The sequence below is a fragment of the Mesocricetus auratus genome, unplaced genomic scaffold (genome assembly GCF_017639785.1).
Source record: "Mesocricetus auratus isolate SY011 unplaced genomic scaffold, BCM_Maur_2.0 Super-Scaffold_100009, whole genome shotgun sequence".
Classification (NCBI taxonomy): domain Eukaryota; kingdom Metazoa; phylum Chordata; class Mammalia; order Rodentia; family Cricetidae; genus Mesocricetus; species Mesocricetus auratus.
The window spans coordinates 85,153,879-85,168,908 of NW_024429193.1; positions in this window are offsets into that span (position 1 = coordinate 85,153,879).

A 15,030-nucleotide genomic window follows, 5' to 3' on the forward strand; every position below is an offset into this window, starting at 1 on the left:
GAGTGAAATAAACCCTCTCCTCCCCAAGTTGCTTTTGGTCATGGTGAGTCACCACAGCAAAAGCAATCCTAAGACAGTTAGGTACCTTCTACTATGACTCTTCTCTTCAGTTTTTGAGACAGGGTCTCTCCCTGAACCCGGAGCCAGTGAGCTCCAGGGAGCCCCCTGTCTGCATGAAGGCTATGGATACAGTCATGGGCCTCCATCTTTTTATGTGAGCGCTTCAGATCTGAACTCAGGTCACCAGGCTTTCAGGGCAAGCACTGGACCAACCTCCCTGGACCGCATTTAAACTTAATAGAGCCTGTCATAGTTGCTGTTCTGTTCCGGTGAAGGCTGCCTAATGCTTCAGAGGCCTCTCACACCTCAACCTCAGAAGAAAACAAAGTAGCCACCTGGTCTGTCACCTGGAGATGAGTCTGGTTAAAGTTCCTTCCGTTTAGAACACACAGGAGAGCTGATGAAGTGTCTGAGTTCCATCTGAGATGTCATAGGACTCCGCTGGTCTTTGCTGGTGTGTGTGTGGTGACCAACCCCCCCCGTGTGTGTGTGTGTGTGTGTGTGTGTGTGTGTGTGTGTGTGTGTGGTGACCAACCCCCCCCCGTGTGTGTGTGTGTGTGTGTGTGTGTGTGTGTGTGTGTGGCCTTCTATGTGTTTCTGTTAGTTCTGCTGATTGCAGAACTGTCTACAGTAGAAGGAGGAATTGTCGCAGGACTGGGACCCTGCCTGCAGCTGTCCCTGGTAGAGTGCATGACTGCCTGCAGCTGTGCTCGTGGGCTGGGCTGTACCTACACTGCAATCCCCCTTCTGCACCAACTGTGGCTGCATCGGAGTTGGTGGCTGCTGCTGTTGCCATGGCAGTGCTGGTGGCAATGGTGAGGAAGATCCCCCATGGCCCAAAGGAGAGTTTCATGGGGAAGGCTATCTGAAACGGCTATCTGAAACATGGAACCTGATTCACCTCAACCAGTTTCCCTGAGTCAACCAGTGGCTTTCTGCATAGGAGGGACGCCCCCACCCCGGCTTAAGACCTGAACCTTTTCTCGATGGATGGAGCAGTCCCCATCCATCCTGAAACTGCTCAAACAATAGCTAAACAGCTCCTCCCCAAACTGGACCCTCGAGCACAGGGGCCTGACAATGGCCCAGCTTTCTTTCTTTCTTTTTTTTTTTTTTTTTTTTTTTTTTGGTTTTTCGAGACAGGGTTTCTCTGTATTGTTTTGGAGGCTGTCGGTCCAGCCTGGCCTCGAACTCACAGAGATCCGCCTGCCTCTGCCTCCCGAGTGCTGGGATTAAAGGCGTGCGCCACCACCGCCCGGCTAATGGCCCAGCTCTCAAAGTCAAACCTCTCTCAACTGATAGTTAAGCTCCAGCCATAGACTAAAAATTTCACTGAGCATACAGCCCACAAAATTCTGATCAGGTAAAAAAGACAAAAACAAAACTAACAAAGCCCTGATTAGAATCCAGTGAAGGCTGGACAGACCTTCTTGTGATTTACTCCAGGCCCACTGCGCCCCACATAGGGAGGGATTTACCTCAACGAGACTATGTGTAGAAGGCCTCCCCATAGCTTCCCCAGCTCAGAGCCAGCAGTAGAAGCATTCCATCCTCAGGTCCTCACAGGCCCTGCAGTAAACCCAGAGGACTGTCCCTCAGATGGTTCAGTTCACGCAGATGCACCCTGGCTTACGTCTGCACCTGCCCACAAGTTCCAGCCTGGAACCCTTACACGCATGACTAGAATCCTACAAAAAACAACAACGAAGTTTACTAATACCTCTAGTGTATTCTGTGGTCCTTCCACACCCAGCCAAAACCAGAACCAGGGAGTTCATAGCCAATCTGTCCACTGAGACCCAACCCACCTTCCAGCCAGATTCCTGTAAACTGCTACATCCAGAGACTGGGAGAGGATGGTTGGCTCGCCCCTGAGGAGGAGCATGCCCCCAGGACTGTGGGTAACAGGTGAAGAGAAGGGACTCTGATCTATCCAAAACTACGCTTGCCCAGCTGACAGCCCTCCAAGCTGTCAGAAGCAGGCAAATACCATTGTGCTTTTGGGGTTACTAAACTGAGTCCTCCTGGGGACACACTGATCACCTCATAGTATTGCCTACGGCCATAGGCAATGCAATCCCATATACATGTATGCTAGAGCCTGGTAGGAAACCAAAAATCATTACTGGAAAACTTGTAGAACCCGGGGAGTAAGGTTATGCCTAAATAGCCCAGACCCAGGCAGCAAATTCACTATCCCAAAGAAACCTGCACCTAGACTCATCCAGCCCAGCAGTCCAAACCAATCAATCTTGGGACATCTGGAATATAAGCTCCCTAAGATAGCAAATGCAAAAACTTCAATTTCCCCAGGAATTCCTTTAGTAATCTCAAGGATAAAGGTCCAGAAGGCCGTGGAAGCCAGCCCCTCAGTGTTTGGGATGCCAAAATAGTATGTCATAGGTGAGAGCTACTGGCTTGAACCCTAAGCCTTCATGAGCTCCAATTCCAACCCTAATAGCTGTAACTGGAACCAACCTAAACTCACTCAGGAGGACCTCCAGTGTGACAGTCAATACTAGGCTCTCTTGAAATCTCTGCTAATGCACTAATCCAAAACTCCAGTTTAGCCTCAGGCAGATTTCCAGGACAAGTGCAAAAAGCAGCCACATTCATTCAGGGTGCAGCTCTTTACCCCTTCTCTGGCACCGTGCCTGCCGCCGTACTTCTGCCGTGGTGACAATAGACCATGTTTCGAAACTGTAGGCAAGTCCCCAGGTAAATGCTCCTTTTGTAAGAGTTGCTTTAAACCATGAAAACAAAACAAAAAAAAAAAACACCAGGTGGTAGTGGTGAGTCCTTTAATCCAGCACTTGGGAGGCAGAGGCAGCTGCATGTCTGTGAGTTCGAGGCCAGCCTGGTCTACAGAGTGAGGACAGGCTCCAAAGCTACACAGAGAAACCCTGTCTTGAAAAACAACAACAACAAAAGTTTCTTTGGTCGTGGTTTCTCTCCACAGCAATAGAAACCCTAACTAAGACAAGCAGGTTTTTTCTCCTGAAGGAATTTGTCTGTTTCAAAAGCAGTCATTATCTTGTGGTAAATCTTTGTTTTTATTCCTGAAGCTTCCCATGCTACTTTCTTCAGTCCTCTGTATCTGATGACCCATTTGTTCCCAGCAAGTTACTGCCATCTGCGTCTTCCAATGACTGACCCTGTGGAGACTCGGCATGTTCTGCTGTCTCTCACAATGTCTACTTAGCGAGCAGTGAAATCTCTGAAGCCATGGCTTGCAGAAAGAAGCCCGCCTATGGGTGAGCAATCACAGCTTCCTCTCTCTCCTGCAAGTTGATGTGCTGGTTTGTTTTATTTCAACCAGTGGAATCAAAGTGAAAGCCAATGATAATTTATTTAACTCTCTTATTCAAAAAAGTGAAAGGCCTAGTTTTTAGGTATAATTCACCTCAGAGATGAAAATACCTCTCTCCTTGGAGGTGGTGCAAAATGCAATCTTATAGAAGTAAGAGAGAACTGGGGAAAAATAGAGAATTAATTGAAGTGTGAATTTTCTAAAGATTTTTTTCTTTGTTTTGAAATAAGTCTCATGGTGTAGTCCTGGCTAGCCTGGGCTCACTATATAGACCAAGCTGGCTTAGAACATGAGGTGCTGCTGTCTACACCTCTGTTTCCCAGGTGCTGGCATTACAGACATGAGCCACCAGCCCTGGCTCAGAGCTCTGTTCTTACATGTCAACGTCCAACTACGTAACCAAGCTGTCTACTAACGTCGTCTCCCTCCAACCCAGCATACTCGGTGCAGGTCTATGTTCCTGCTGCTCCGCTCTTTCTCACCCCCATCCAACACACATGCCCAAGGCCTGTTGGTCTCACACCCCCACACCCCCCACCCCCACCCCGCCCCAGCACAAACACGGGATTGCTTCACATTCTTCCACAGTGACTCTTCTGGTCAGCCATACTGCTCCCAAACCGTTGCTGTGACCTTCCTCCTGTCCACTGTCACTCTCTCCCTTGTCCAATCCACTCTGTTTTTAGCAGCCAGAGAAGATAACTGACGGAGGGAAAACATGGGTGTGAGATTGTAAAATTAAGAGAAAACAGGAAATGTCTGGATGCTTTTAAGATCATAAATGCATTCTGCAACTGTCTTGCTTAAAGCTGTTTTAAATAACCTCTGAGACACTTGCACCTCAGAGTGCTCATCAGAGAGGAGGAAAGCCCACTATATATGGTATATATGGCATTTATACCGTTGAGTCTTGTTCATTTTATTTTACTTGACACAAGGCCTGACTCTGTGGCCCGGGCTTACAATTGATGATTGCCAGCCCCCGCCACTAGTGCTAGGGTTACAGGTGTGGACCACCACGCCCAGTTCCGACTTTAAAATGAGCATCTGCTTTCCCCGCTCTCCCTATCTATTTGCCATGAAGTCGGGAACTATGTTTGTCCTGTTCTCCGGTGTAAGTCAACACAGGCAGAACCCTGGCATACCCTGGGCCTGCTCTAAACATACATTCCAGAGTGACTGGAGGTGGCTACTCTGAAATCAGTCCTCTTCAGTCCACTCAAAGTCTACAGATGTTAGTAGGAGGAAAGAGTAATGAATGCATTGTTGGTTTGTGGAGAGCAGTGAAAAGAGAAAGAAGAAGGTGCAGAGGGTGGTTAACAATCCAGACATGGTGGCATAAAGCTGTAATCACAGAACTCAGAGGCAAAGGCAGGCAGATCTCTGACAGTTGAAAGCTAGCGGGATCTATATAGCTAGTTCTAGAACAGCAGGCCTCCGTAGTGGGACTCTGTCTGCAAAGCTCAGCTTAGCTTAAAACATCACTTCAGACTTAGGCAAGTGCTTTGCAAGGACAAAGGACTTTACCAAATGGGCGTCCATCATCCGTGTTCCTAGTTGGACCAGGGTGAGGATGCAGAGTGGGAGACAAGGTTCTGCAACCAAACACTGGGAAAATGCAATGTTTATTGGGGCCATGTTCACCTTACTCATTTTACCCCTTTTTATTTTTCTTGTATTAAGAATATCACTCAGGTACTAAATGTTTTTTCTGCCTTATCGCCTACCTTTGTATTGTGTATGATGCTCTGAAATATAACAGATTCCATTTGATTTTATTTTTAGCAGGGCACATTACTCCAACTACCTTTTGCTGCCATTCTCAAGACACTGCAGGATATGAGTTGTTCATTTGTTGATTCACCCGTCTACAAATTTACTAGTCACTCTGCACTCACGGCCAGGTACTGTGCCAGGAACCAAACAGAACGAACACAGTGCCTCATCTCCACCAAGTTCACTGTCGGAAGGGCAGCCCTTTGTGTATGATCGCAACCGCACGCTGACCAGCGTTGTTAATATGCCCGCGTGCGGTCTCCAGTGGAAACACCGTGTTCCAAACCGTGACACCTGCTGGGGGCCAGCAGCCCTTGGGTGGCAGAAGCTGCCCCTCTTGTGTTGGCTCTTTCCGAGCACATCACCGCCTCCATCCTGTTCTCTCATGCTTCCATCACAGAATCACAGCTTGCATCCATCTCCCCACCCAAAGCATACTGCATGCACATCAGAATGCCCAGGACACAAAGGAGATCAAACGCAGGAGGGCTGGCAGGAGAGCTCATTCTGGCGGGAAGGTGGGAATGCGTAAAGCCCAGCAGTCTGGAAGAGTTCAACAGGTTCCTATAAAACCAAGCGTCCTCTTGGCATACCGTCAGCAATGGTACACATTGGGGTTTACCAAATTACCATAATCCTAAACAGGAGCATTGCAGGGTTGAGGGCACACTGGGCACAAGCAATAGCCTGTCTGAAACAAATAAACACAGCCCCCCAAATGTTTCTAGATACGAATATGTCCTTTAGTGGTTGAATAAACTGGTATCTCCAGAAAATGGAGTACTTCTCAGCGCTAAAAAGGTATGAGCTATGAAACCATGAAAAGACATGGAGGACACTAAATTACATATTATTAATTGAAAGACGCTAGCCTGAGCACATGAAAATGGGTGTCATCCCATGTATAACCCTGGAAAAGGCAGAAACAGAAAGGATCCACAACCAGCAGGAATTTGTAATGAAAATACTGTACAATACAATAATGGTGGATACACGTCATTGTGACTGTCTGTGTCTGTGTGGAAACTGCAGAATATAGATACCTAAAGTGGGCCCTAATGTAAGCCATCTTTGTGAATGACAACAAATGTCAGTGTGGGTTCATTGTGAATGATAACAAAGTATCAATGTGAGTTCATTGTGAATGATAACAAATGTCAGTGTGAGTTCATTGTGAATGACAGCAAATGTCAGTGTGAGTTCATTGTGAGTTCATTGTGAATGATAACAAATGTCAGTGTGAGTTCATTGTGAATGACAGCAAATGTCAGTGTGAGTTCATTGTGAGTTCATTGTGAATGATAACAAATGTCAGTGTGAGTTCATTGTGAATGACAGCAAATGTCAGTGTGAGTTCCTTGTGAGTTCATTGTGAATGATAACAAATGTCAGTGTGAGTTCATTGTGAATGACAGCAAATGTCAGTGTGAGTTCATTGTGAGTTCATTGTGAATGATAACAAATGTCAGTGTGAGTTCATTGTGAATGACAGCAAATGTCAGTGTGAGTTCATTGTGAGTTCATTGTGAATGATAACAAATGTCAGTGTGAGTTCATTGTGAATGATAACAAAGTATCAGTGTGAGTCCATTGTGAATGACAGCAAATGTCAGTGTGAGTTCATCGTGAATAATAACAAAGAATCTGTGTGAGTTCAATGATTACAACAGAAGAGGAGGCTGTGTGTGTGTGTGTGTGTGTGTGTGTGTGTGTGTGTGTGTAGGCTGGAGGGCATACATAAGAAAATTCTCTACTTTCTGTTCTATTAACCTGTGAACATAAAACTGATCTAAAAATACTTGTGCAAAGGTACACACACACACACACACACACGCATGCACACACACACAGTGTTACTAGACAAGTTATCTGATCACAGTGTCTCAATTCCCTTACCTGTTAAATGGAGGTAAATATTGTAACTATTTCACCTGTTATTTTAAGAGACAATATGTATGAAGTGTTCATAACAGGGCCTGGTGTATAGTGGTCCACCCATAGAAGTGGGCTGCTCTTACTTGGAGGGGATATTATACTATGAGCACTCTTTCCCACCAGCCTGATCCCACAGCCGCTTCAGTCCCAAAAGAACACACAGACGCTGTATTAATTATGAACTGTTGGCCGATGACTAGGGATTCTTATTGGCTAGCTCTGTCTTAATTATGAACCCATTTCTTTTTTTGTTTTGTTTTGTTTTGTTTTACGAGACAGGACTTCTCTGTATTGTTTTGGAGGCTATCAGTCCAGCCCGGCCTCGAACTCACAGAGATCCGCCTGCCTCTGCCTCCTGAGTGCTGGGATTAAAGGCATGCGCCACCACCGCCAGGCCAAGAACCCATTTCTATCAGTCTGTGTATTGCCACAAGGCTGAGACTTACCCGGCAATGTCCAGCACAGTGTTATTCCTCCTGCAGCATCACAACTCTGTCCTGCGGGCTCACTGTGTCTACCTTTCCCAGAATCCTTCTCCTCTCCTAGCCCCGCCTATCTTCCTGCCTGGCCAATCAGTGTTTTATTCATCAACCAATAAGAGAAGCATATACAGAATAACATCTCCCATCAGTATTAGACACAATACATTTACGGACCTCTCTAAAACTGACTAGATAGTGTTGGTACTACAGAGCACAAAGTGCTACGGAGATTTTTAAAAAAGAAATCATGTGGTTGAAAGGGTCAGAAAATCTTTATGCAAGGCTTGGGACATGGGAAGATTTTGAAGTACAGATAAAAGGTTTCGGGGTCAAACGGATAGATTTGTGGTCCAGTGACGTGGCTCAGGTAAGGGTGCTTGTCTCCAAGCCGGATGACCCGAGTTCCATCTCCAGAACCCATATGGTAGAAGGAGAGATCAGATTCCTACAGATTGTCCGCTGACTTCCACATGTGTCCATGGCACAAACGCACAACCAGGCAAAGTCATAGTAAAAGCAATGAATTAAATCACGGGGCTGTCAGGGGCTCCAGTATACTTCACACTGATAAACTTAGCTGTGTCGGCCTTATCAATGCCCATTCCCATGCTGACGGGGGCACATCCGCCTTTCACAGCCTTATCAATGCCCATTCCCGTGCTGACGGTGTCACATCCACCTTTCATGCAGCCTTTCCTTGAAGTTGGCTGATCCCATCTGTAATTTCTGCGGCAGAGTTACAATTCTATAAAATTAAGGCTCAAATCAATGCAAGCTTAGCCTCAGAGCATCTATAAAAGCAGGAAATAGTGAGTCTCAGAGGGGGTGGCGTCCAATGCAGCATAACTGTATCTGAGACAGATGTGGAAGTCGTGGTATCTGCTCTTGGGAAGGAGAGAGTTGTAAGTGATGTGGAAGAAGCATCACTCTGTTGTAATTGCAAATGCTCACTACTCTATCACAGTGTCTTTGGATAGCAGCCCGGGGCTGCTGCATAGGACCCAGCCAGAAGTTGAAGTGAATGCCTAATTTCTGTGCTATGTGTTCCTCGTTTCTAAAATCTGCACCTTCACAACAGAATTCTATCGTGTGGCTTGGGAGTTTAGGAGAGAAGCATGTTTTATTTGGCATTCATCCCAAAGATTAACAGAACAGTTAGTGAATAAAACTTCATCACTGACTTAGACAATTCTCCAGAGAGAAAAGAGCAGCACATGCCTGAAAATTGGATCAGAAGTGTGACTTAATAAAGCATGTTTCTAAGTCGTTTTTTTCTTCTTAAAAATGTAATAGGTTGCATAAAAGAGAAATTAATCCATTTGGTTTTGTTTTTATTTTAATGTTGAGTCTTCTAATCATATAGCTTTGATGCACACCATGCACAAAAGAAAACACAATCTTGCTTCCCTCTGGGTAAGATCCCCTCCAAGTTGGGCCCTGGATAGCAGGTGTACCCTTTCCCAGAGGGCCCTGACAAGTTGCTCAGTGGTATTGAGGTGCCCCAAAGCTCACCCTCCTTTGATGTGGAAGGGCTGTGCTTGGGGGAAGAGGGGTTTCCAGAGAAGAGAGACCATGGGGCGATGAAGTGCACAGCTAAGGTGAGGAGGAGCACAGCTAAGGGGAGGAGGGGAGGAGCACAGCTAAGGGGAGGAGCACAGCTAAGGTGAGGAGGAGGGGAGCACAGCTAAGGTGAGGAGGAGGGGAGCACAGCTAAGGTGAGGGAGGAGGAGGGAGCACAGCTAAGGTGAGGAGGAGGAGGGAGCACAGCTAAGGTGAGGAGGAGGGGAGCACAGCTAAGGTGAGGAGGAGGGGAGCACAGCTAAGGTGAGGAGGAGAGGAGCACAGCTAAGGTGAGGAGGAAGAGGAGGGAGCACAGCTAAGGTGAGGAGGAGGGGAGCACAGCTAAGGTGAGGAGGAGAGGAGCACAGCTAAGGTGAGGAGGAGGGGAGCACAGCTAAGGGGAGGAGGAAGAGGAGGGAGCACAGCTAAGGTGAGGAGGAGGGGAGCACAGCTAAGGTGAGGAGGAGCACAGCTAAGGTGAGGAGGAGGGGAGCACAGCTAAGGTGAGGAGGAGAGGAGCACAGCTAAGGTGAGGAGGAGGGGAGCACAGCTAAGGGGAGGAGGGGAGCACAGCTAAGGTGAGGAGGGGAGCATAGCTAAGGTGGGGGAACTTTGGATGACAGTCCATGTGATCTTCGTTGAGGTACCTTTTACCAGTGGGGCTTTTTTAAAAAAAATTAAAACAATTGTAGTTTACACACCAATCCCAGTTCCCTCTCTCTCCCATCCTCCCATCTCCCCTACTCCTCCCCAAGCCACCCCATCCACTCCTCGGAGAGGGTGAGGCCTCCCATGGGGGACCATCAACGTCTGTCACATCATTTGGGGCAGGGCCAAGCCCCCCACCCCCTTGTATCTAGGCTGAGAGCAAATCCCTCCATAGGAAATGGGCTCCAAAAAGCCAGTTCATACACTAGGGATAAATACTGGTTCCACTGCCAGAGGCCACATAGACTGCCCAAGTCCCTCAGCTGACACCCACATTCAAGGGGCCTAATTTGGTTTTATGTGGGTTCCCCAGGTGTCAGTCTGGAGTCAGTGAGCTCCCACTAACTCAGGTCAGCTGTTCCTGTGTGTTTCCCCATCATGGTCTCGACCCCTTTGCTCATATTATCCCTCCTCCCTCTCTACAACTGGACTCCAGGAACTCAGCCCAGTGTTTAGCTGTGGGTGTCTGCTTCTGCTTCCATCAGCTGCTGGATGAAGGCTCTAGGATGGCATTTAAGGTAGTCATCAATCTCATTATAGGAGAAGGGCATTTAATGCAGCCTCTCCACTATTGCTTAGATTCTTAGTTGGGGTCATCCTTGTGGATTTCTGGGAATTTCCCTGTTGCTAGGCTTCTCGTTATCCACATAATGGCTCCCTCTATCATGCTATCTCTTTCCTTGCTGTCCCTCTCTGTCGTCCTCTCTGTCGTTCCCAAACTCACCCATCCAGATCTCTCATGTTCTCCCCCCTCCCCTCCCCATTCTCTTACTACCCCTCACCAGTGGGTCTTTTTAACCCGACTTTAACCTGGAATCAGGGAGCTCTTTACTGAACAACTTTATCCCCTTTATTTTTAGAACAAATCAAAAATGCAGACAAGATTGCTGAGTAAGCCGTTTATGAAATTCATTCATAAAGAAAATATCAAAACAGAGATCTTTCTCTTTCCTCCGGTCTGAAGCTCTTTTACCATTGTTAACACATTAGAGACATGACACATCCCTGCCAGGCTCTGGCTGCCTGGCCAAGCTTCTCGAGGCAGCGGGCTGTTGAGGACATCTGCAGGCATCGGCATCAGGGAGCAGGAGCCGGCTCTGGGAGATGTGGAGACAGCCTTCAGTTCTTCTAACACTATTTGATGGCGCAGTTGGCCGAGGGCCCGCACTGCAATGCATCTCCAGTTTGTGCTGAGGTCAGACTGCGGTGGGCTACTCATAGCCATTAGTCAGATTCTGCAGGGACACCAAGTGACAAGGCAAGCCCAGTCCTAGAGACACGGGTCCTTAGACGTGGGTGCCCCACCTCCCTTCGCCATCGTCCATGGTCCGCATTAGGCTGGGGTGGCCGTTTGACAGTTCTGCAAGTCTGTCTGCCTGCTTTGCAGTTTCTCTCATGCAGGTGTTCCCTACTGAACCCCTTCCATGTTGAGCCGCTGACCTTCTGAGACCCAGAGTAAGACACTAAGTTAGGAACCACTGCCGCTCGGGTGCTTGGCATGGCCTCAGAAATAGAGAGCCTGTAAGAGTTGTGTGTGCTCTTCGGAGGCGTCCCCCAGGCAGGCGGCTGCTTTTAAATGACGGACCAGCTGTTCTTCACAGTCGGCTTCCGGTAAGCTCTACCACTTAGCGCCTCAGCCTCGATCCTGCACTGCTCACCCAGCTTTTCTTTAAATAAACCAATTGATTTCGTCTGTACTTCCCCCTGTCCAGTGAAGAGCAGAAAACACTGTGGGATGTGTGTGTGTGTGTGCCTGTGGGGTGAGTGTGTATACCTGTGGGGTGTGTGTGTGTGTGTGTGTGTGTACCTGTGGGGTGTGTGTGTGTGAGTGTGTGTACCTGTGGGGTGAGTGTGTGTACCTGTGGGTGTGTGTGTATGTACCTGTGGGGTGTGTGTGTGTGTGTACCTGTGGGGTGAGTGAGTGTACCTGTGGGGTGTGTGTGTGTGTGTGAGTGTGTGTACCTGTGGGGTGTGTGTGTGTGTGAGTGTGTGTACCTGTGGGGTAAGTGTGTGTACCTGGGGTGTGTGTGTGTGTGTGTGTGTACCTGTGGGGTGAGTGAGTGTACCTGTGGGGTGTGTGTGTGTGAGTGTGTGTACCTGTGGGGTAAGTGTGTGTACCTGTGGGGTGAGTGAGTGTACCTATGGGGTGTGTGTGTGTACCTGTGGGGTGTGTGTGTGTGTGAGTGTGTGTACCTGTGGGGGGTGTGTGTGTGTGTGTACCTGTGGGGTGAGTGAGTGTACCTATGGGGTGTGTGTGTGTACCTGTGGGGTGTGTGTGTGTGTGTGTGAGTGTGTGTACCTGTGGGATGTGTGTGTGTGAGTGTACCTGTGGGGCGTGTGTGTGTGTGTGTGTGTGTGTCTGTGTGTGTACCTGTGGGGGGGTATGTGTTGCATTTTTGCCCAGTTGAGGTTTTGCTTGCTTTTAAACAAAGCTAAAAATATTCCTAGATTTTAAAGTCGTGTCCACTGACACAGCAGGATCAAGTAGCCACCAACCAGAAAAGGACAATGGCATGCAAAACTCTTACTCATAATTTTATATAAAAATCTTAAGCTTATGACCTTTCTTTTAAAAAAAAAGATTTGTATGTGAGCCTGAGATTTTGTGTTCCGTGCACATGCAGGTGAGCTGGGGGTTAGACAAGAGCATCGGATTCCCTGGAACCACAGCAACAGGCAGCTGTGAGCTGTCAGGTGGGTGCTGGGAACTGAACCTGGGTCCTCTGGAAGAGCAGCTGGTGTCCTTAACTGCTGGCCTGTCTACCCAGCTCCTAACGGTCTCTCTCGCATGTTCCTTAACTGCTGGCCTGTCTACCCAGCTCCTAACGGTCTCTCTCGCATGTTCCTTAACTGCTGGCCTGTCTACCCAGCTCCTAACGGTCTCTCTCGCATGTTTCTTAACTGCTGGCCTGTCTACCCAGCTCCTAACGGTCTCTCTCCCATGTTTCTTAACTGCTGGCCTGTCTACCCAGCTCCTAACGGTCTCTCTCGCATGTTCCTTAACTGCTGACCTGTCTACCCAGCTCCTAACGGTCTCTCTCGCACATCCCAGGGGGCCTAATTGCAGCTCTTCATCTGCTATATTTTGCTTTCTACTCCTAGCTGCTTTTAAAAAAAGAAAGTCAAATTTGTTGTCCACAGATTCTTTGGAATCCATATGTAAGTCAACATAACACAGAGCCTGCGTAATTTATATTTAACTGCCATGATAATGTTTTCATATAATTTTCCTATCTGAAGCAGAGTTTATGCAGGAATGTGCAGATGGCGGTATGTGGAGAGGAATACAAGCTCTGAAGACACTGCCATTCCTTAAACATTACCACATCTTGGAGCATAAGGACTTATGTTCCCTTTCCTGTATCCAACCCCTCCAAGTCCATCTGGCTTCTTGTTTAGGTCATTCTCAAGCATGACCTTGTCAGAGGCCTTCACCATGGGTGTCTACTTCCTGTCTCCACCCAACTCTGCACTGTATTTCTTCATAAAATGTGTCATCATCTGATATGCCATTCATTATTTGATTTAGTTTCCGTATCCTCCTAAAAGAACATAAGCTCCATGTACACACACACACACACACACACACACACACACACACACACACGCTGAGTCCATGCTACAACAGTGCCCTGTACAGGTTAAGTATTCAATAACTATTTGCTAAATAACTTGTAGGACCTTCAAGCAACATACGTTTTGGAATGATTGTACAGAATTAAACTACATCCTATATGACATCCTGAATGACATACTTATCCCTCTTTTAATACCAAGTTACATTATGTAGGCCAGTGTGGTGGTTTGAGTAAGAATGGCCCCCTTAGGCTTATACATTTTAATGCTTGGTCACCAAGGAGTGGAACTGTTTGACCGGATTAGAAGGATTAGGAGGTGTGGCCTTACTGGAGGAAGTGTGTCACTGAGGGTGGGCTTTGAGGCTCAGTCTTTCTTCCTGCTGCCTGTAGACCAGAGTGTAGAACTCTCAGCTACTTCTCCAGCACCATAATCTGCCTGTGTGATGCCGTGCCCCCTGCCATTACGATAATGGACTAACCTCTGAAACTGTAAGCCAGCCCCAACTAAATGCTTTCCTTGGTAAATGTTGCCTTGGTCATGGTGTCCTTCACAGCAACGAGACAGTGACTAATCAGTGTGGCCTCAAACTCCTTCTCTTGCCTCAGCCTCTCCTAAGTGCTGAGGTTAAACAAGTGTAATGCTATGCCCAGAGTGAAGTCTTTTTCTTCCTTTTCCTTTGCTTGCACTTACTTATTTTATTTTGTAGGTGTAGAGGGACTATAACTTCACATCAGCATGTATGTGAAGTTCAGAGAAACGCCTCAAGGGACTTAGCTGTCTCCTTCACCATATGCTTTCTGGGGGTTGAACTCAGGTCATCAGGCTCAGCCACAAAGTACTTTTGTCCTTGAGCCATCTTGCCAGCACCTACAGTAATTCTCAACAGAATTTTCAATAGTTTTGTCTACAGAAATACAGTTTGGAAGTGCATATTGATTTCATTATCTTTGTATTCTAATAAAATTTCCTTCAGTAAATGTATCTGAAATGGCATAAATAATTACACCAGTGCCCATTTCTGCTTACTGCTCTAAGTGCCTCACTTTATGTTAGTTCATTCCAGCTTCTAATAGCCCAACAGCTTAGCAGTTACCCCGTCTTCCAGAGAAAGAAACCAAAGCAGAGGAAGTTTGTCATCTGCCCAAGGTTACCCAGCTAACAAACAGCAGAGCCAGTACTCAGCCCCAGGTATCCCCTGGCCTGTACCCAAACCCTTAACTGCCTTCTACAGACCTTTAGTCCGCAGAAGAGGAAAACTGTCATTTATAGTCAGGAAAATATCAATGGTTTCCATTTCTTGTACATTCTACTTAGAGCAAGAACATTGCACTGCTGTGGCTATTTAAAGTGTCCAAATTGTCCTTTCTAAAGTTTCTAGAAAAGAGTAATTATTTAAAACATAGACCTGAGGTTCTCAAACCATGGGTCACAATACCTTTGGGGGTGAAATAACATTTTCACAAGGGTCACATCAGATTTCCTGCATGTCAGATATTTACAACATGATTTATAACAGTCGCAAAATTACAGTTACGAAGTAGCAACAAAAATAATTTTATGGTTGGGGTCACGACGACGTGAAGAACTGTATTGCAGGATCCCAGAATTAAGAAGGTTGAG